Raw genomic sequence first — 23,325 nt, 5'->3', positions numbered from 1 at the left:
AAATGAGCCGCCGTTTTCATTGCTACCATTTTAAGGTCTGTGCGACATTTTGATCATTTTTTATTTAATTTTTTATGTGATGTAAAAAGGTGTAAAAGTCGCATTTCGGACATTTGGGCGCCATTTCCCGTCTCGGAGGTCACCGCCGGCTGTAACCGTTTTTATATTTTGATAGATCGGGCATTTTAGGATGCGGCGATACCTAATATGTTTGTGATTTTTACTGTTTAATATGTTTTATATCCGTTCTAGGGACAGGGGGGTGATTTGAATTTTTAATATTTTATTAATTTTTTTTATTTTTTAAACTTTTTTTTTTCTTTTTTTTTTCACTATATCTTAGACTATCTAGGGTACATTAACCCTAGATGGTCAGATTGCTCCTACCATATACTGCAATACTTCTGTATTGCAATATATGGCATTTTTGCAGGTCATTCATTACAATGAGCCACTGGCTCATTGTAACGAATCTCCAGAAGCCATGTAGCCTTGTGTCAAAAGACCCGAGGCTACCATGGCAACCGATCGCCGCCCCCCCGATGAGGTTCGGGGGCGCGGCGATCGTAATAAAGATGGCGAGAGGGTTAAAGATGGTTGAGAGGGTTAATAGCTGCGATCGGTGCAAGCACCGACCGCGGTTATTAGCGGTGGGGGTTTTCTGCAAAATGCAAAAACCTCCACTTTTGTATGAAGAGGACTCAGCCCGTGAGCCCTCTTCATACACCCCTTATGCCTCTGCGCCATAGAGCTACGGCGCAGAGCGTTAAGGGGTTAATGAGGGGGAGATGCTTTGATTTAGATTTTTTGAAACTGGCTGACGAGCGGTTTCCAGAGGGTTGGGAAACTGCTTCTCACTGAACACAAGCCTGGGACTCTGGGACTCTTTTTTTTAGAACTAAAAAAGACTGGTTGTCTGTGGGGACACGGGGAGACAGAAAAAGGGGTCTTTGTGACAGGTTCCCTTTAACTTCATGCACATTGCTGCTTGCTTGTTATGACAGGATTCGGGATGGTTTTACTGCGGTGGGGTACCACCAGTGCGACTAGCCCGTGGTGGCAGCCGATGTATATGACAGATAGCAAAGAGTTTAGCTGTGGCCTAGAAGAGAACAGCAGGGGATCTGTATAACTGCACCATTCAGGTGAATAAAAATAAAGCAGCATGTACTGTATATCTCCATGACATTAGCATAAACAACCCTGAAATGTACAATTTTATAGATTACTAAAAACATGATTAAATCCTCAGAGGAAGGAAAAGTTTCACTGCCATATTGTAACCATATGAAATACTGAGGAATAAACTTAATTTCCTTTTCTTTCTTGTGAACTTTTGAACTGTTTCGTAAGTCCTTTCAAGTGCTCTTTTCTTTGGTCTTCAAATAGTATGTGGTATATTTATCAAACTTTTTCTAACAGTTTTTAAAATTTTGGGATGGATGTGTTATTGATATGGTTACAATCACTCTTAAAGAAACAGAGTAAACATACTTAATAATGTCAATGAAAAGCTTAAAGCAAAAAGTATAGGAAATATTTATTTCTGAGTCACCACAATCACCAAACATGTTAGCCTAAGCTCCCACCACTGTTCCATCACTTTTCCGTTGTTAGTAACGAGAGATGAGCAGACCCAACGTTCAAGTCCTTATCCGGACATATTGCTGGATTGGCTTTTCGGCTGCGAATGAACCTTCTCCTCGTGTGATCAGTGCAGCACTTGCACCACCAGTTTTACAAAGCTGTGGGGAAATGGTAGCAGGATGTGCTGAAACTGCCTGGCTGAAAGACCACACACGGCTCACACGAGATGTAGACTGTATCCACTAGCAGTTAAGTGGTTTGTGCTACTTAAAATAAAAATGGTGGTGTGCAGCAACTATTAGAACCTTGTAGCAGCCTCAGACCTAGCCAAGTTGACGCACATTCTTAATATGACTTACACATCTTGGTGGTGCAAGGGTTCCTCACCAATTACACAGACATGCCACAGCTGCTGAATAAAAAGTGGGGAGTGTGTTTGCATTTTTTGGGGTTTTGCAACCTACTACTGCTCACCTATCTGCCTTGCAGAGGAACTATATACTGCCACCCACTGCCTTACAGGTGATGTACCAACTTTGTATTCAACTTTGCATATGTTGGAAAGGGTGTGTGAGCAGCAGCAGGCAAAAGTTCAATTCCAGCTCCAGAATGCAAGGGTGAGTCAAAGTAGTCAACAACATCACTTCACCACCAACGACTGTTGGTACTGCACTGTTCAGCCAGTGGACAATTTTGGAAGAGGAGGAGTTTACATCCCAGCATGGTGACACCGGGAGGAGCTTACAGGTGTTACTAGAGTGTGGCTGGGGGGATGCAGAAGAGGAGGCCCTTCCCACTGAGGAAAGCTTGACCTTGTCTCTGTACAGCCTTTTCCACATGAGACAATTCATGTGCAACAACACCTATGGATCCACAGTGCCTTTAAATGTAGTGAGAGGAAGGGTTTGGGGTTTTTCCATTGCTTCTTTAATCCTCTATGAAAATAACTTGGTCTGAACCCTGTTACTACCCCTATGTACTTTACAGCTATTTTAGGTGTTTAAAATTGAGTCCCAATTGACTGAAATGGGGATTTAACGGAATCCAAAACCTTTGGTAATTTCAGACAAGAGGTAGGTGCCGGCACCAGCCGACACCTGCCTCTAACACCCCCGATCGGAGATTTCTCCAAATGCAGGTGTTAACCCCTAACACGCCGCGGTCGCGCTGACCGCGGCGTGTCAGGGGCATTTAGCTGGAATCGGACATCCCTGCGGCGCTTACCCTGTGGCTCCGATCGCAGCCCCGGGACTGCCAGTGCCCGGGGCTGCGTGGTCTGCTTCCAGCATGCTCAGTGTGTCACATAATACAGTGTAACACATCTGTATTACACTGTATTAGGTGAAGAATAGCTTGAACAAGCGATCAGTGGATCGCTTGTTCAAGCTAACCTGTAAAAGTAAAGAAAAAAAGTTAAAATCACTAAATAAACACACTTTTTAATAAAAAGAATTAATTAAATAAAGTTAAAGTCCCCTAAACACAAACATTCCCTATACACGTCTAATAAAGTAAAAAAAACCTGAAAATCACCAAAATACCCCACATATTTGGTTTCGCCGCATCCGCAACAATCTGTACAATAAGTCAGAAACATTATTGGACCTGTACGGTGAACGCCGTAAAAACAAAACGTGAAAAACTCGCCAAAAATTTAAATTTTCATAAAGTCCCTTCACAAAAATGTTCCAAAAAGTGATGAAAAAAAAGTTATGTGCACCAAAATGGTACCACTGAAAAGGACAACTCAACACATAAAAAATAAGCCCTAAATTAGCTCTGTCAACCAAAAAATATTAAAGTTATATCTCCAAAAAGATGGCGATGCAAAAAACAAATGAGATTTTCTTTATATTCGTTTTTTTCCTGTAAAATTGTAAAATATATAAAAACCAATATAAATGAGGTATCACCGTAATCGTTTAATTACAAAATTGCATCCAATTTTGTTTTAACCCCTGTAAACCAATTAAAGGGTTAACAAACTTCATAAAAGTTGTTTTATGTACGTTGAGGGGTGTAGTTTCTATAATGGAGTAATTTATGGGGTTTTACTTTTATTTAGGCCTCTCAAAGTGACTTCAAACCTGAGCAGGTCCCTCAATAGCAGGAGTTTGCTTTTTTTATGAAAATGTGAAAATTTGCACTTGACGTTCAAAGCCCCATAACATCTTACAAAAATGATAGTATGTATAAAAAACCATGGAGGTATAAAGTAGACATTCGTTGAAAGTTAGTTATTATGTTTTTTGCTGTTATGACTATGTGTGGAAAAAAGTAGAACATTTTGAACTTCGAAAATTGAGAATTTTTCCAAATTTTCACCAAATATCTGATTTTCTCATAAATAAATGCAAAACTTACCACCAAAATTTTTTAACTAACATGAAGTACAATGTGTAACGAGAAAACAATTTCAAAATCACTTGGATATGTTAAAGTGTTCCAAAGTTATAACCACTTATAGTGCCACAGGGTAGATTTGAAAAAATGGGCCGTGTCAGGAAGGTGAAAAGTGGCTTCGGCGTTAAGGGGTTAAAACCAGAAAAAAAAAGCACAAATCAAGGAAAAGGTCCTATCACACCATAATCACCATAAGGGAAATACCCCTAAATGACCATTATAGCATGAATAAGATAAAGTTGTATTCTCTCACTTAATGTCACAGCACACTATTGCACTTAGTCCCTTAAGTATAGCAGCCAAAGAGATTCATTCAATAAGTATAAGGCGCTAGACAGACATGTTACAATTTCAAAGCCAAAAGCTGAGTATATGCACATATGAACACCAAAGTGGCTACTTACTTTTGTAAAGTCATACTTCCCCTCTGCCCCAACACATGTTTCACCTTAGCATGTCCACTCCTGACTACCAGTGTGTGCCAGTCAATTATAATACTTACTACCTTCTTAGTATATCTGGCACTCGTCCATGTTGTTGGGCAATTCTACACAATTCTTTCTGTTGTTAAGTCAAGTTAGGAAATTTTAAAATCTTGGATCGGCTGTAATGGCAGGATACAAACAAGGACAGTGAGCCCTGACACTGAGACCCCCAATCTGTCCCTACCTACTTATTGGGTCCCTCCTAAACAGAGGCCAATAACTGGGCAACGTTCTCTCCCTGGGTAAGGTGGGAACACGTAACAATAGGGACAAATAAACACAATAAGGCGAGGTAAACAATCCGAGTCGGCAGCAGCGGGGAATATCAACAACCAAATCACAATACAAATAGACTAGTCAATAAACAGGCAAGAATTCAGAAACCAGAAATCAGAAATACAGAATAAATGAGGGGAGTGGCAGACATCAGGTCAGACAGCCATAGAACCTAGTTCAGACGGTTAGAGGAGACGTGACATCGGCATATGCAAATATGCCTTAACTAGCCAAGGGGAAGAAGCTGCTTACTTTAGTCAGACAGTTACCAAAGAAATCAGGCAAGATGTTCGCAAAGAGGATATCAGGCTCACAGTTGGGCACTTGTCACTGACATTTTACCTCAATGACTACATGACCAGGTCCTGCAGTTAACCTAAATTTGCATCCATTCATCCCCATTTTTTAAAGTTTAAATCTTGGGGTTTCAGCAACACCAAGCTTAAAGGCTTTATAAAAAGTCATTACCTCATACTGCACAAGCTGGGCCCAGTATAGAATGAAGACATTTGACAGTTGTCAATTTTTCAACCAATTTTCCTTTAGTATGGTCATTTTAATCTTAATAAAAGTTTTTATTTCTGCTGAAAAATTATTTGGATTTCTTCAGAAAATGCACAATTCAACAATATAGTCATTTTTACAGAATGAATTATTGACTGCGTTCACCTATAATTAGACCAGAATGCTTTTAGTCGAAGAAAAGAATGTGCATGTGGCATTCTTCCCAAACCCAACTGAGATACAAAGTTTTGATCTGGCATATGGTTATTGCATTAAACATTTTCCTACCACTGCTGAACTATTTTAGCAGAGAAGACTACATCAGAGTGAGATCTAAATGATTCTACAGCAAACCAGTTGCTTAACTTATACATATCCAAAAAATCCCCTTTCACTGATGTGTATACATCCAGAACTAAATGACTAAAGTATCAAAGTGAATTTGGGAGACTGTAATAATATACTGCATTTATTTAGCACAAAGAGGCTTTTCAGATACTTACAAATAAGAGGCAATCACATAGCCACCTCAGTGATGGAATGTTGGCAAGACTAGCTAAGTCTTCTGATCTGCACGGCTGCTCCTAAGTGGGATTTGTTACATAGTATCGAGGTACTATAGTTTAAGCTATGATCATCACAAATAAATTCAATTACCATTATAGGAGGCATACAAGAGCAAGTTATGTGTATCCATAAAAACACCTATTTCTCTATCTATCTATCTAGAAAGTTGGAAAAATGCAAGTCCACACAGTGTAAAATAACTTCTCACTAAGGAGGGGTGCAAAGCCTACACTGGCTCAGTCCTTACGTAATAGCAATAGAAGAAATGTAGGCAGCACTCCAGAAGTCCAAAAAATTCAAATCAGAATATGATTTATTGTGCCGACTTTTTGGTGTTGACCACCTTTTTCTAGGTGTTGTGCATTGCCACAATAAATTTAATTTCTGATTAGTTTTTTTTTACTTCTGGAGTGCTGTGTGTGTTTCTTCTATTGCTATCTATCTAGATAAGTGAACGTTCCAGAGCAGCACAATAAAAAAATGGGTGCAAGTCCGTCAAGCCCTTGACAATAAGGTCTCCAGTAAATACTTCAGGAAATAGGCACTGAAAAGGTGCTGTGTCACCAAAACGTCTCATTATGGAATAATGACACCCTGTTTTCACCTCAAGCTTGGAGTACTGCCTATTTCCTGAAGTATCTAATTATCTTTTTACAGATCTTATCACGGGTGGCCCTGCAACATCTTAGGGTGCACACATGCCGGCGTTCTGAGATTTAAAGGGCCAGCTGCCCTTTCTGTTAAATTCTCAGCTCCTTCCAGTGTCCCCTGTCAGACCTTTGTGCCTGACAGAAAGCTTGTTCCCTATGTCTTGCGACTGTTTGCTGAATTCCTGTTGTGACCCGGCTTCCGTTTCTGACTATGTTCCTTTGCTGCCAGGCCTGATTTTCTGTTCTGCATCTGACGTTGATCCTGTGCTACCTGTCTTGACCTTCTGCCTACCCCTGACTACGATTCAGTGTCACGACTCTGTACCTTGCCTTGGCCGCCACCACGGACACAGTTGCGCCTGTGGAGCGACCTGGTGGTACCACACTGCAGCAAGTCCAACCAGCTTTGCGGCGGACTCTGGTGAAAACCTTTTGCCACTTAGACTCCAGTCCCAGGTGTCAGCTTACGTCATCGTCTGCGGTGGTAGAGTGGGTCCACAACCCCTGAATCCTGACAGTAAGATACGGCCATGAATCCCACCAGGGTTCCGCTACCAGACCTGGCTGATCTTACCACCATCGTGGCCCAGCAGTCCCAGCAGATTTCAGTGCAAGGTCAGCAACTCAGACAAATCACCGCCATGTTGCAGCAGTTATCATCTACTCAGCTGCAGCATCAAGTTCCTGCAGTCCCTCCAGCTACTCCAGGTTCTCTACCATCTGCAGAACCTAAGCTGAGACTTTCCATGCCTTCTAAGTAAGATGGGGACCCCAAGTTGTGCAGGGGCTTTATCACCCAGGGCTCCTTGCACATTGAACTTATGCCTACGCAGTTCATCACAGAATGGTCTAAAGTGGCTTGCATCATCAGCCTCCTTTCGGGGAAGGCCCTGGCATGGGCTACTCCCCTCTGGGACAGGAAAGACCCGGTAACAGCTAATATCACCACCTTCTCCGCTGAATTCCGGTCCGGTCTTTGAGGAACCAGCCTGGGCATCTTCTGCTGAGACTGCCCTGCTGTGGTTTGGTTCCGTACCCTATCTTCTGAGCTAGCCTGGAATGAATGAGCCTTGGTTGCAACCTTTAAAAAGGGACTTTCTGGAGAGATTAAAGACGCACTGTCTGCAAGACACCTGCTGTCTTCCCTGAGTGGTCTCATCTCTCTGGCCTCTGGGATTGACATCTGGATCTCTGAGCATTCTGAGGAGCAGCGTCTTGAACAAGTGCAAGTCAGGACCTGACGTCTGCCCTGCCGGGCTCCTGTCTTCCAAGGACCAACCTTGGTCATCTTCCATGTCAGCTGCTGAGGAATCTATGCAGGTGTATAGAGCTTGGCTGTCTACTCAAGAGCATACCCGACAAAGGCAAGGGAATCTCTTTCTCTATTGTGCCAACCAGGAGCACTTTCTTAACCCAAGTCCAGTCCGTCCTCAGTGTCTGCAAAACGTATGCACCTAGGGCTCCTGGGAGAAGTGCCCCTAGGTGAGATCAAAGCTTCTCCACTGTTCCTGTTTTTCTCAGTTTTGGAACAAATGGTCCGGTTCAAGCTTCAGCCTTCCTGGACTCTGGCTCTCCAGGTAATTTCGTGGATGCTGATCTGGTCTCCCAGCATCACTCTCCTGTGATTCGCCAAGAGAAGCCGCTGGTCATTTCTTCCATCAGTGGGCAGATCCTCTGCGACCCGATCCAGTATGGCACCAAGCCCCTATGAATGCAAGTTGGGGTCTTGCATAAAGAGAGACAGTTCTACCCCGATCCATGTCTTCAGTCCTTCTAGGTCTCCTGTGGTTGGAATGACATCCTGAGCTCAACTGGCGTACAGGTGAGGTTCTTCGCTGAGTGTCAGTCTCGCTGTTTGGTGGTTCCTCATCCCGTGCCCATCACGGTCTCTTTGGTGTCCACCAAGGCCGCATTTTTTAGTACCTTGTTATGCCCTTTGCACTTTGTAACACACCAGCAGTGTTCCAGGAGTTTGTCAACAATATCTTCAGAGACCTTCTATCTTGGTCTATCTTGATGATATCCTGTTGTTCTCCCTGGACCAGAGTCCCATGTACGCCAAGTCCTCAGATGCCTAAGGGCCAATCGCCTTTATGTCAAGCTCGAGAAGTGCCAATTTCATCAGAGCAGTCTTCCATTCCTAGAATACATTATCTCTGACAAGGGACTACTGATGGATCCTTCCAAGTTGTCGGTGGTACTTATGTGGCCTCGCCCAGTAGGACTTCGTGCTATCCAGAGGTTACTGGGCTTCGCTTATTACTTCTGGCAGTTCATACCACATTTCTCCTCCCTTGTATCTCCCATTGCGGCACTGACCAATCCTAAACTCTGGTCTCTGGTGGCTGAAGAAGCTTTCATTAAGCTGAAGTTTGCCTTTGCATCTGCTTCCATTCTCATCCAGCCTGACACTGAAAAACCATTCCTGCTAGAGTTTGACGCCTCATCCATTGGTGCTGGAGCCGTTCTCACCCAGAAGGGGCACAAAGGCTAAACTCTCACCTGTGGGTTCTTCTCTAAGACCTTCTCTGCTGCGGAGAGCAATTACTCCATAGGACAATTATTAGCCATTAAACTTGCCCTGGAAGAATGACGCTATCCATTGGAAGGAGCTTGCCATTCAGTTGGCGTATTTACTGTCCACAATAACCTCCTATATCAGTGGTGGAGAACCTATGGCATGCGTGCCAGAGAGGGCACACAGAGCCCTTTTTGCAGGCACATGTACCATCTCCCCAGTCTCATCAAAGTCGGAGCTCCGTCTCTGTCCATTGCAGCCTGAACTGATCGTCTCTGCTCTCACTAGTGATGCCTTAGTGAGACAGTAGTAGCCGATCAGTGCCCGCCCCCCCTCCTCCTCTTCAGCCCGGGAAACAGTGGGAAGAGAACGGAGTGAGGCAGCTCACAAAACAGAGCCGACAGCAGCAGAGCAGAGATACGAGGTCAGGAGCTGCTGGGGCTGCCCACACACAGAGATAGGAGGTCAGGAGCTGCTGGGACTGCTCACACACATGTGCACACTTACAGAGGTCCTGGCAGGTGACACTAAACCAACTATACATACTTGTGGTTTAGTGTCCCAAATCCCCCTGTATGACAGCTGTCTGTGGGCACATTGCCTGTATCTAAAGTGCTCATCACCTGCACAAGGAGTCCAGTGAAGCTAGGACAACCCCACAGTAAGCACCCTATGCACAATGTAACCGGGTGCTATGCTGCATCACTGGCCAGGTCGTGCAGGTGATGAGCGCTGCGGACAGAGGCAAGTGTATATGTGGCCACGGACAGCTCTCATATGGGTGATCCCAAATCCACCTGTGCATCCACCCCACAACAACCACTTTACCCTACAAACATTGTAACATTGGCCTTTCTATAGTCTTTATTACCAGAATGATGTTATGTATGTGGTTGTAAAGGTGGCATCATCATATGGCAGTATTTGTCTTATTGTTAGGTGGTATTGTGGCACCATTTGGCTAAATTTCTGTGTTGGCACCTCCGGATAGACACGTTGGCTTTGGTTTGCAGTTTGGGCACTCGGTCTCTCAAAGGTTCGCCATCACTGTCCTTTATCTTCAGACCACTCAGCGCCTCAACCTACGACAAGCTCGCTGGTCACTCTTATTTTCCCGCTTCAGTTTCTTGATTCACTTTCGTCCTGCAGAAAAGAATGTCAAGACTGATGCCCTCTCTCGTGCCTCTGATGATATTGGGGAAGAACCAACTCCCCGGCATATCATTCTTCCTGAATGACTGCTTGTTGCTGCTCCAGTGGACCTTCAGCAGCTTTCTTCTGGCAAAACCTAAGACTGACCTGCCCTTCGGAAGAGGATATTGACTTGGGGACATTGCTCTCGTGTGGCTGGGCACCCTGAGGTTCCAAGCTCTGTCGCCCTCATTTCCTGTTTCTACTAGTGGCCAGATCTGGTCAAAGATGTGATTTTGTGGGCTCCTGCACTTCCTGTCCCCAAAACAAGCCATCTTGTCTCAAACCTGCTGGTCTTCTTCTGCCGTTACCGATACCCGGCTTCATGGACTTCCTCAGCACATCATCTCAGATTGTGGGGTTCTGTTTGTTTCCAAGTTCTGGCGGTCCCTGTGCAGTCATCTTCAAGTGAAGCTGGATTTCTCCTCTATGTACCTTCCACAGTCCAATGAACAAGTAGAGAGAATTAACCAAACTCTGGGATGTTATCACTATCATTTTGTCTCTGCCCGACAGGACAGCTGGACCACTCTGTTGCCGTTGGCAGAGTTTTCCTACAATACCTTGGACTCTGAATCTGTTGGTTCTGCTTCCTTCTTTATCATCTATGGACAGCACCCATGCCCTCCTCTTTCTCTTCCTGTGCCTTCGGACGATCCTGCTGTGGAAGAGTTGGTCCAAGATCTCAAGTCTATCTGGGAGCAGACTCGACTGGGTCCATTCGAGGTGCTGAATAAGCATAAGCCCTGTGGTGTACAAGCTCTGCCTTCCTCCCTTTATGCGCATTCTGAACTCCTTCCATGTCTATCTCCTGAAACCAGACATCTTGAACAACTTCTCCTGGCTAGTACCTCCCTGACTCCTGTTGCTGATTTCTCCAATGTCTTCAGGGTTAAGGAGGTCCTGGATATGAAGACGGTTAGAGGGAAGCGGTTCTTCCTTGTTGACTGGAAGGGGTTCGGGTCTGAGGAGAGATCATGGGAGCCCGAGGATAACATCCTGGACCATACTCTCCTGCACAAATTCCCAAGAAGAAGGGGAGGCCAAAGGGTGGGGGGGGGTACTGTCACAGGTGCCCCCAGCAACCCATATCCTGGGTGGCAGATGCACCTGTGTGCCTCCCTGTGCCCCTCTTCCCTGCAGTAGCCTGTCCTCGTTCCACTCGCGGTCTTCTCACTCTGGCACACGCGTGCCCGCCTCCTAGGAGGCGCATGCACCGGCTTTCTGAGATTTAAAGGGCCGGCACACTGATAATTGGCACTGGACAGCTGCCTTTCCTGTTAAATTCCCGGCTCCTTCCTGCCTCGTGCTTGAGAGAAAGTTTGCTCTCTATGTCTTGCGACTGTTTGCTGAATTCCCGTTGTGCCCCTATTCTGTTCCCAACTACGTTCCTTTGCTGCCTGCCCTGACCTCCTGCTCCTCCTCTGTCGTTGATCATGTGCTGCCTGTCTTGACCTCCTGCCTGTCCCCGACTAGGATTCTGCCTCACGACTCTTGCCTTGGCTGCCACAGTGGACAAAGTCAATCCTGCTGCAGCAAATCCAACCAGCTTTGTGAAAGGCTCTGGTGAAAACAGCTTGCCACTTAGACTCTGCTCCCAGGTGTCGGCTTACGTCATTGTCCGCATTGGTAATACGACTAATGCACTAAATAAAGAAATCTTCAGTGTTTGGAGCCTGGCTGGACCGTGAATTCATTACCTTATGACAGTGAGTCCACTACTTGCTTGGAGTAATAAGATAGCCAAGCAAACCAGTACTTTACGCAAAGCAAATGCTTTTCAATTCATATGATTAGCCCGGTATTTCCTGACTGAGCAGTAGGGTGCATAACCACTTTTCCTCTGAAGGGAGTCCCTGCTCTTCCTTATTTTAAAGGAGAACCAACTTGCAAATCAAATTCTCAAGCTCAACACTTATAAATTATTTGCTAATATACAATTTCTATACAACCAAAGGTAGAAATCCAGCCCCCAGAAATATTAAACTTCTTCTCTAAAACTGTGTAGGTCCATAAAGGGATCTATAGTTTACTATTTTATTTTCGTGTGCTTTATACTTTTTTGGATGTAGTTGTGTGTAACAGTTGAAGTAAATTATATTATTTTTCTTTTTACTATGGTTAATAATTACTGTTGGAGTTCACTATGCCCATTAACAACTGGGTTGTGGGAGAAGACTATGTCAGAATTTACATTAATTCTTAGTAAAAATAGCTGGTTAAATTTTTGTGACTAATCGCACTCTTTCATACTTGGAAGCAGCCTTCTTTTAATGAGGTTACCCGCCATACTATATTAACTAGCATTAGTTGTGTGTTTTGGATGTATTATGATTATGTATATAATTAATTTCCCATTTCTACACATTAAATTAGTTCTATTCATAAAATCTGGAGAGCAAATTATGTTTAAGAGCTTTACCTTTCCTGTTAAAATGTTCCTATGGTAATGTCACCCATAGTTCTCTAAATAAATGAAGTCAGTTTGGAGTATCTAGCCAAGAATTTCAGCATATGTCTTGATTTTTTGGATGACAAATCTTGTATAAGCTAAAGTTTTGGCAACAAAATGTGAAAATGAGTTCATATGTTGAATGGGAGACATTATATCTATCTTTAAATAATTTAGATGTATCTCTGTGACCTGGATGGGTTAGAACAGATCTTTTCTGTATTAATGGATTGAAATATGGAAATGGAAATATCATAGGAACACTTTGGCTCACTTTTCACAGATTTTATTTGATACTCCAGAAAAAAAATATATTATAGAAAAAATATGAAATCCCCTTGCAGACCTACAGTATTGCCACTTCCAACACAGTGGGCCATTAAATATCTTGAAGTGGGGCTTAATATTTTCTAGATGACAGACATTAGACAGTATGTATCTGTGTAGGAAAAGTAAATATGTAACGACGTGCCACTATAACTTGTAACTCATAACTTTTCAAAAATGTAACTAAATGTTTGATTTAAATTGCAAAAATCGATAGTGGGAATGATAAAAGTAAACTTTGTAATACTTTGTAAATTGTTTCTTTGCCTTGTTTTTTCTTTCCTTTCAGGAGCTGATAAAGTTTTTAATGATTTAAGTCTTTGCAATCATTGGATAGTTTTATATTTTTTTAAGGATGGGATTCACTTAATTACTATAAAATAGAAAAATATGCTCAGAATATTTAGTTAGCGGTACTTACAAAACAGATTAAAAAAAGATTAGCAGCAAAAAATAAAATTGGTCACTGCTAGAGATGAGCGAGCACTAAAATGCTCGGGTGCTCGTTATTCGAGACAAACTTTTCCCGATGCTCGAGTGCTCGTCTCGAATAACGAGCCCCATTGAAGTCAATTGGAGACCCGAGCATTTTTTTAATAAAACAGAACATTAAAAGAACAGTGCAAAAGTAAATATTCCAGATGTTTGCAGATGTTTTACTTGTAAGAACACATTGAAATAACACTATTCTTCACATTGCAGGTATGCGCGTGTGTCTCCCGCTAAGTTAGGAGATGTTCGGAACATCTGGAATGTGAAGAATAGTGTTCTTTCAATGTGTTCTGCACTTAAATGATCCTGTATTCACTGTTTTTAATGTTTTAATTCTATTCTTCACTTTGCAGCTGTGCGTGTGTACCTCCGAACCTATCGGAATAGAATTACAACATTAAAAACAGTGAATACAGGACCATTTAAGTGCAGAACACATTGAAAGAACACTATTCTTCACATTCCAGATGTTCCAAACATCTCCTAACTTAGTGGGAGACACGTGCGAACACCTGGAAAGTGAAGAATTGTGTTATTTCAATGTGTTCTTACAAGTAAAACATCTGGAAACAAGTGTAATATTTTTTTTTACAATTAAAATACTTTTATTCAATTAATTTTATTAATTTACTGCTTGATGTCGAGTCGGCGAGATACTCGTCCGAGTAACGAGCCGGTCCGAGTATGCTAATACTATATATAATAGTATATACTATACTCGCTCATCTCTAGTCACTGCCCCATCGGTCTTTTAATTATATTACAGTCCTGTATACTATACTGTGCCCTGTTCCAGCAATGTTTCTGTAACTATTGGAATTTCTTATTATTTTTGAGCACTTGCACAGATGAGCGCTTTATAATACACTTCTTAGATCGATGAACTAAACATTAGTTGCATTTACAATAAAAATGGGTACAGGAACTTCAAATTTATCTGACAACAGAACAATGGGAATATATTTTTGAGTTCACATATACAGTACATCCTTTAGTGTTTCTTAGTGGCTTATGGACACATACAGATTGGTTTTCTCTTACTGCCTTCAGTGATTTGTCACTGTTTACTATAGGCTTTTTCACACTTCCGTTTTTTTTCACTGTTGTCAGTGAACTCAAAAAGGTTCAACAGGTTCTAAACTGATCAGTGAAAAAAACTGAAGTGTGAAAAAGCCCATTTAAAAGAATGGGTCAGTAAGGCATCAGTGAAAAATAACTGAACCCAGGAAGAGAAAACCAATATGTATGTGTCTATAAGCCAAAATGGGTTCAGTGAAAAATCACTCTTGTGAAAAAACACCCATGTGAACTATCTTACTAATTCAAGATTTCAAGAAAGAAATTCTAGAGTACCCATTAAAATTCATGCTATTTTCCCACATGCCAGCCCAATGTACTGGCAATGGGGAATTGAGGATGGTTCATTTTTACACATGTTTTAGTCTTGCTCTTTATTATTACCATTCTGGAAATTAATACAATTCAACAGAATTTGAATATCAACTTTCCTTTGGAACCAGCCTTTTCTCCACCTGTAATATTGTGAAATTCCCAAACAGATCTTTGCTGTGATTTCTTATGTTAGCGCCACATTTATGCATTCCAATCACTAGCACCATCAGTGTTCCTCTGGCTTTTAAAAGTTAATGATATTATGTATATGGAGGAAATGACTTTGTCTGCAAAAGGAGCGAAAGATAGATTTGATCCTACTTGGCAAACATGGATTGGATGTAGAAACTCTGAGGTACATAAAACATTGATAGTAAATGGTGATACTTAGGGGGGAAAGGGGACATAGTGAGTCCTGGCTGTAATAAGTTTAAAATTGTGTTTAGTTTCTGTGGATGTTAGAGGCAGAGTGGGGAAAGGTTTTGTTTTTTTACTTCCTATATTGGGAATAATTGTATGTATTTTTTGTGTGTGTTTATTCTTTTTCTTTCTTTTCTATATGGATATAGATATGTTTAAAAACGATAAATAAAGGAAATAATAAATAAAAGAATGGGATTATTGTAAAGTTACAATGATCCAGGGACTTATTCTGGTGTATTGGAGTTGGTAGGAATTTCTATTCTCACTAGCAAATTGGCAACATCTCAAAGCTTTGGTCATGAAATTGTTAAAGGGGTTTTCCCATGAACAAAAGTTAGGCCCTATAAACGGGATCATACCTAACTTGCTGATCAGTAGGGGTCTCAGTGCTGAGACCCCCACAGATCACAAAAATGAGGGGTCCGTTGGGGTCCCACATACCTCCACTCCATCAGACTAATGCATCAGACTAGTGCATGACCGTTCTGCTTCATTAATCTCTATGGAGCTAACAGAAATTGCTGAGCGCCACGACCTGGTTTTCGTGACATGTGGGGGTCTCATCACTGAGACCTCAACTGATCAGCAAGTTAGGTCCTATCCCGTGGATAGGGCCTAACTTTTGTTTGTGGGAAAACCCTTTAAGCTGTGATCTAGATGAAGGCTATTGTTTACCACTAGAGGGAGCCTTGTGGGCCTTGATCAAAAGGCTGTTGTTGCTATTCTAGGACCACTCTTGCTTGAAGACTTCTTTTCTATCTTTCTTTGTGGCTGACTAACTTTACCATTTCATCAGAAGAGAGGTTGCCCCTTTTATTACCGAGCCTATTTTGGTAATTTTTTCTTACTTTTCCATTGCTATATTTAGAAACACATAACTTTATTCACCTAGATATAACAGCATGAGGTCTTGTTTTCATGTGGGATGAATAGTTTTCTTGATGCAACTTTGCCATACATATAGATACTGATTAACTTGTGTTGGAAAAAAATGAATATAAAAACAATAATCTGACCGTTATTTCTGCATTTCTGTCATAATTTTTTTAAAGAATAATTACGGAGCACATATGATTTTTTTTTTATACATTTTAAAATTTTGAGGGATGGGGGATATTTGACATATAGGACATTAAGACTGCAAAGGCACTATGTAAGTATGTTTTAAACATTTTCTTTAAAACCTTGCCTATTTCGTATTTATAGATTTTTTTTTCAGTTGTACTAATGGACTTCAGAAAGCAATTGTTTGATCACTTTTATCATGCTTTGGTATTTAACACATAAAGCTTAATCACATTTCAATACCAAAGTGACAACCATGGCAGGTTTTGTGCTCACTCCCTCTGTCTAAACTTCTAGATGGTGCAGTACTAATTAAACACTGAATCTGATGGTGAATGCTGCCTGCTGTCTTTCTGGGCTTTCACTGTGAATGCTGCAGCAAATTACAGCATTATTCAGAAGCTTCTGCAGACCCATCAGGAACTTCAGTGTAATTCAGTTCTGTAAACTACTATCAACCTTGATAAACCATGGACACTTACTTCTAAAATCAACATTTAAAATTACAAACATTAACCTAAGTGTATCTGGGGTTTCCAGAGCCCCTTAGTGATGTCTTTTCATTAGTTATTACAATAAACAGAACATGCCCCCCCCCCCCCTGCTCTCTTCTTTTTTCCTTCTGCCTGTGTAATGTAGTAGTGATACGTGCAGGAGGGAAGACCTGCTCTGGTCATTAAAACAAAAAATTAAAAGACATCACTGAGGGGCCCTAGAAACACCCCCAGAGCCTCATTAGCATGATTGTAAATGTTTATTTTAGAAGGAAGAAGGCCAAGTGTAACAAATATAAGAAGATTACCACAGCCAATGAGTCCCTGGTTTATCCGGCTTGACTTTGACGGTAGATTTTCTTTAATGGGGGAAGCCTCTAATGTTTAAAGTCTGTAAGCGGTCCTTGAGGTGGGAAACATGAGCGTTCAGGCTTTTATCACATTCCCTAAAGATAGAGGATCCCTGCCATCTGTATAGAAGATGTTCCTGCGCTTAGTTCCTGCTGTCCGTGTGAAGGATATATACCTTTAGCTCCGGACAGCTCCCTATGGACCTTTGGTTCTTGAGCAGACGTTGTGTATGCTGAAAAAAGTGAGTAGCCATTCTAAATCAGGTACTGGATTAAAATATGGCCATAATCCTATTACTAACAAAGTCAATTAATGGAGTTCACTTTACAGAGGACCTGTCAGAATATTCTCCCCCTATCTGTGCGAAGGAAATAATTGACAGATTTTTTTCCTATATTTGTGTAAATAGAGACCCTTATATCACATTGGGATGGGGAAGGAGAAGCCAGAGGGAAACCGCCCTTCAGGCTTTTCTTCACGCGGCAGCTGTTCCTAAACCATATGTTTTATTTGAAACATAGCAACAAGTCAGAGCTATAGATAGTTATGATAAGGAGCCTGTCCATATTTTAATCTGCCTGTGGTCAGATCGCTAAGAATCTCTGACAGATCTCTTTTAACCCTTCCTCTACTAATGTCGCTATAAGTATAAATTGATTTTGTCGCTTCAGGAGAGGCACAATCTTTCTTGTCTACCTAAGCCACTAAAATGTCCTGACTTTACGTATTGCCACTAGATTTGGTGCACCATTTCTTCCTCAGGGTCTCACTCTAAGCCTATATTGAAAGTTCGCCCAATTTAACTGAACAGAAAGTTCATTGGATCTAACAAACTCAACCATTGTAAACTGAAATGTTCATTACATATAAATAAAACTTAAGATCTTTTTGTATTCAGGCCACATTTTCTCAATAAAGGTGTATGTGTTATACTTGGAACTTCATTTACAAGGACATATGATTAATTTAAATGTAAACGGGGAAGTGACAGATTAGGTAATCCAATAACAAATACTATCCTTTCATCCTAAACATATAAGAATTCATGGGATTTATATAAGATAAAATACTATACAGCATTTCTTAGAAGCCAAAAAACATACTTTAGTAAATGTTTAATGTGACCAAAAATGGTATGATTCCAAAGCTCAAGGCTCAAGCTTGGATGGAAGTTGAGAGCGATGACAATAGTAACATGATATACTCAGCTTGTATGGCATAATTTACACTGGAGTTTGATTCCTTTCCAAAAACATAAACTTGATATGAAATGCATAGTCAAACAAATCTCATTAAATCTAAAAACAAATTATTCATGATGTGCGTGCTCAGTTTTAAGGGGTTTGTGAGATTACCGTTAATAAATGGATACATCTGTTTAATGTTCTGGTAAAATATCCTATGTAGATGTTTAGTCAGAACTTAAAAAAGTAATATACACCGCTTTCTGCCAATTTCACAGAAATGGTTACTTGTTTAGGAAATAAATTATTTTCTTGTTTGTTTCCATGATTTAATTATTCATGCTACTGTATGTGTTACATAGCAAGGGTGGATGGTTTCCTGTATTTCTGAAGTGACATGGTTTTTTATGTAAGATTTTTTAATTGCCTTCTGTTGAGCATTAAAGATGCATTTATTTAAACTTAATTAAAACTTAGACACCATTTTTTGGGATTTTCAAAACTTTGCAAAACGTGAAATTAAGTACAAAAAAAATCTTAATCCCAATCTTACCTTGAAAAGCCAAATAGCATTTGTTTCCTTCTGGCATTCCCACAAATATGACATTGTTAACTGGGTTATCCTGAGTAGCCACACAGAGGACTTTTTGTCACAAGCCATGGATCTGAGCGAAAGGTTTGCGCAACGGGGATTCCTAAAAAGGACAGTCACAAAGGCTTTCCAACATGTGCTCTCCTCAAGAAGGGAAGACCTCTTGAGCCCTAAAACTTGGGAGACTGATAACACTATACGACTGATTGGAACCTTTGATGCGATCAAACAGATCCTTAACAAGTACTGGCGGATCTTGAGACAAGACCAGGACTTGACTGAATAGGGGGAAAAATCTTAGAGACAGGCTCGTCCATAGTCATCTCGGGCCTGCCCATTCCCCCCCAACATGGCTTTCTGCTGGCCCTGGTACCTTTAGGTGTGGCAACTGCAACGTATGCCCACTGGTTCTACTGGGGAACATTTTTCAGAGCGCCAGTACTGGCGTGGTATACTCCATCAGGGAATAGACCAACTGCAGGACAGAAGGAGCAGTTTATTTGCTATCTTGCCCCTGTGTATTATGTGGGCAAAACGTACCGTCAGGTTAAGACAAGAATTCAAGAACATGCAGGGGACATGAGGAATCTGAGGGACACTACTGTGGCAAGACACTTTGCCAGATTCCACAATAGCAATCCCAAATTTTTATGTTATTAGGTGATATGGAAGATCAGACCCCCCAACTGGGGGTAACTGGGACAGGCTGATACAACAAAAAGAGACCAGGTGTATCTACACCCTGAATACAGTGGAACCTAATGGCCTCAATGAGAAGCTGTCATTTACTAGCTTTCTGTAATCACCACCTATATAAGGAGTCCAATACTTTTGGGCATCAGGACCTGTATGTCACCTTCATGCATGTTCTCTCTATACACATATTGTTCTGTGCCTTTATGGAGTATCACCGCTCCAAGATAAGCACAGATTAATACCACTTTACTCTCCAGCACGACTTAGTCTGTTGTCTTCATCCCCATCTTCTACATTTACTTACCTCTATGCTTCCTAGACTTCCATACCGTGTTTTGGTTGATATATACAATCTTACAGAGCCAACTGAGGATGCTACGTGACAAGCATCCTATCTCTTCCCCTACAATTAACGTATCCGTGTTATCCCCTATCCTCGTGTTGCATTACAGGGAGGAGTGGCTCTCTATCTATGTATTATTGTTGTCATCTCACAACGAACCTATTGCCATGGACATGGACCTGGGGGGTGTGATCGAGTGACTCGCTGGTGCGATCACGTGACCGGAGGCGGCTCTCCGTCTCCGCTCTGTCTTTGTCTCTGTCATGCATGACATTGTGGGATGTTCCCTTTGCGAGGGCCAGTTCTGTCTTGGCTCTTGCTATTGGCCTAGAAGCACTCCATTGCTCATGGAGGGCGGGGCTCAGGATTTAAATATCAAGCGTCTCCTCGCGCGCACTGCCACTGCGGGGACAGGCTATATGAATGTGTTCATTATCCAAGATGTGTTTATACCTAACATAACATCTGATCCCTGATGAATGTTAGTGAGTCAGGAAACGCGTTGGATCTTATCATCTTAGGAGTGCTAGCTCAGGATAGAGTGTATCTGACAGCTTCAGTGGTCTAGCAGTTGAAAGCATTCATCTAGGCTAATGAGCTGTCCCCTGTCCATAATTTACATGAGCAGATAGCCTCCAATTTATCTCCGGTTTATTCCAGGTCTGGCCGAGGACAAGGCTGGTATAATCGTGTCGACCTTAAGTTCTTTTACATTATCATACTATCTGTGGGAGGGGAGGCTGGCTTCACATATGCCCTTTACCCGTTAGTCTTTGGGCCTACGATATCATATACTAGCCTATACTAGCCTATACCCCGCCTTTTTTCTGTCTTGATCTCAGTTAAGGTCAGCCTAGACATGTGCTTGAGCTGGGGTCAGACATTAGAATTATTTTAGAAACTCACTCTAGTGGTGGAGGATTCTACACCTATGCTATACCAATAAAGTTTAATTTGTATCGTCTATGCACATCTCTTTTCTCGTTTGTAACATATCGGATGCTACACCTCAACACATTCTTTTATTCATTTTAGTGCATATCTAAAAAAAGTTACATTTTATAGTACTTGATACTCTCTTTCCCCCATTTTCAGTGATATATTTATCCTGAGTATTTAACTTCTAACCATCAATGTTGGTGAAAAAGACATCATTTGTTGCATTGCACGAGATAAAATTCTATCCTCATCTATTTACCCAAGTAAGGGCTTAACTTTTGTGGGATCAGATTAACTTTTTTTAACCATGTCATTTTGGGGTTCCAGTAATAACTATTTCTGAGTAATGATAAAAAATTACTTACATCACTTACCAATATGACTATTTAATTTATGGTTAAAGTTTTTGGCAATATCTTAATTATGTTATTTTATATTTGACCAATTTTGCATAATAAAATCCAATTTTAGCAAATAGAAAATAATTTGGTTTTAATTCACAATCTTTTCAGACCAGATTTTTTACAGCTGATGATGTGCTGTACTTTTTATTTATACCATTTTGGGGAAAACATGATATTTTAATAATTTTGATCCAGAATTCAAAGTAAAACAACTAATTATTAGCTGTTATTTTGTTAGCACTTCATACACTTAAAGGACATCTACCACCAGTATGAAGGATTGTAAGCCTAGCACACTGACATCTTATTTTAGGTTTTTATTACCTGGTTTCTAAAATAAGTATTTAAAAATTATGCAAATGAGCTTGAAGTTGAAAAGCTGTTTATTCCTAAAAACAAGAGCGTAAGAAGAAAGAAAGAAAAGAAGGTCCTGCCCAAGGGAGCACATACCTGTAAGTCAGTGTACTTGGCTTACATCCTTGATCCTGGTGGTAGATGTCCTTTAAATGTACCTTAATCTGTCTGCAGTTTCGACCTTACTAAGCTGATAGCAGTGTTAGGCAGAAGCCCAGAAGATCTGTGAAACCATACCTTTGTGTATGTTGTTTATAGGGACAGGACTGTGAAAAGTGAAGTTATAATCCAACTCTGTAGCTCTTGCAACGGCTCTGAACAGACCTTTTAGCATGAAGAGCTTTCTGCTCTCTGCCCTGAGCTGCTCCACAGCCCCTCCTCTCTGATAAGAGTAGCAGCATTGTGAAGTTTGGGTTGGATACTTACAGCAGTCACTCAAAGCAAAAGGCAGGGGCTGTGGAACAGCTCAATGTAAAGAGCATAAAGCTCTTCAGGCTGAAAGACCTGCCAAGAGCACTTGCAGGATTGCAAAACTGGATTAAAAATGTACTTTTGTAACCCTCCTGCTACTTACCTAAACAGGGTATAAAACAGCTCTACTGAGCCAATACCTAGGTTTTCTGTGTTTCTATTCCAAGATGTGTGTGAAAGGTCTCTATTAAGTGCCTCATTTCAATAGCCAAACCTACTCACTGTAATAATATCACAGGCTTTTTAAGAACATTTACAATTTATCTGCCATAACAACCGCCTTCAGCAGAGAGTGACAGAATCTCTGTCTTAGGCTACATTCACACTAACATATGGAGGACGTATATACGGCCGATATACGTCCTCCATAGACGGCAATGGGCGCACGGCACCCTACGGACCTGTCCTATCTTTACCCGTAGTACGGCGCAGTGCGCCATTACTTCCTATGGAGAGGGGCAGGGGTGAGCTGCGCTCACCTCCTCCTCCTCTCCCCGTGCACTGCCGTTGACTGCTACGGTACGGTACGGTCTTTGGAAAGATCCCTGTACTGCCCGTAAATTTGCACATGGTAATGAGGTTTCCTCTTATATATCTACTTTTCTGATATGAATAACCTCAAGTTTTGTAATCTGTTATATATTCTAGTCTGCCAATTCTCTAAATAAGCTACCATTCAAGTATGGATATATCCTTTTTATACACTAGTGTCTAAAACTGTATACATTATTCAATTTGTGGTCAGATTTGAATAATGGAAAAACTGTAAGGGCATGACAATCTATTTCTCACTTGATACATTCCATAATTGTATATACTTTATTAGCAGATGCCTCGCTCTGGTCACTAAAATTAAGTTTACCATCCACCAATACCCCCTTTTTAAGCTGCAGTTTTACCAAGTAATTGTCCTTTTAATTTCCATGGCCCAAGTGCATTACCTTACATTTATCTATGTTAAACGTCATAAGGCCTCTCTCTGCCCAATCCTCCAGCTTCCATAAATCCATCTGAAATATTATACTATACACCTATGTATTGATTACATTATAGAACTTACTATCATCTGCAAAATTTGTAAAACTGTACTGTGTAAACCCTCTAGTTTAGGGGTTTTGTGTTTCCCTTCTTCTTGGGTTAAACTGCTAACATTCAAATGAGAATT

The 23,325-nt window shown here is 41.2% G+C and overlaps 1 long non-coding RNA gene across 2 annotated transcripts in view; it reads left to right on the top strand.

Moving 5' to 3' along the window:
* The first annotated feature begins 9,339 nt into the window (after positions 1 to 9,339).
* Positions 9,340 to 23,325, top strand: part of LOC140134222 (uncharacterized) — a 131,825-nt gene continuing 117,839 nt past the window's right edge. For both annotated transcript variants that reach the window (XR_011856139.1, XR_011856138.1), the window contains exon 1: positions 9,340 to 9,414. This is a non-coding gene — a long non-coding RNA (uncharacterized lncRNA). The remainder of the gene's footprint in view (positions 9,415 to 23,325) is intronic.

This window comes from Engystomops pustulosus, chromosome 5 (assembly GCF_040894005.1).
Source record: "Engystomops pustulosus chromosome 5, aEngPut4.maternal, whole genome shotgun sequence".
NCBI lineage: Eukaryota > Metazoa > Chordata > Amphibia > Anura > Leptodactylidae > Engystomops > Engystomops pustulosus.
This window is presented reverse-complemented; position numbering and strand designations above follow the sequence as displayed.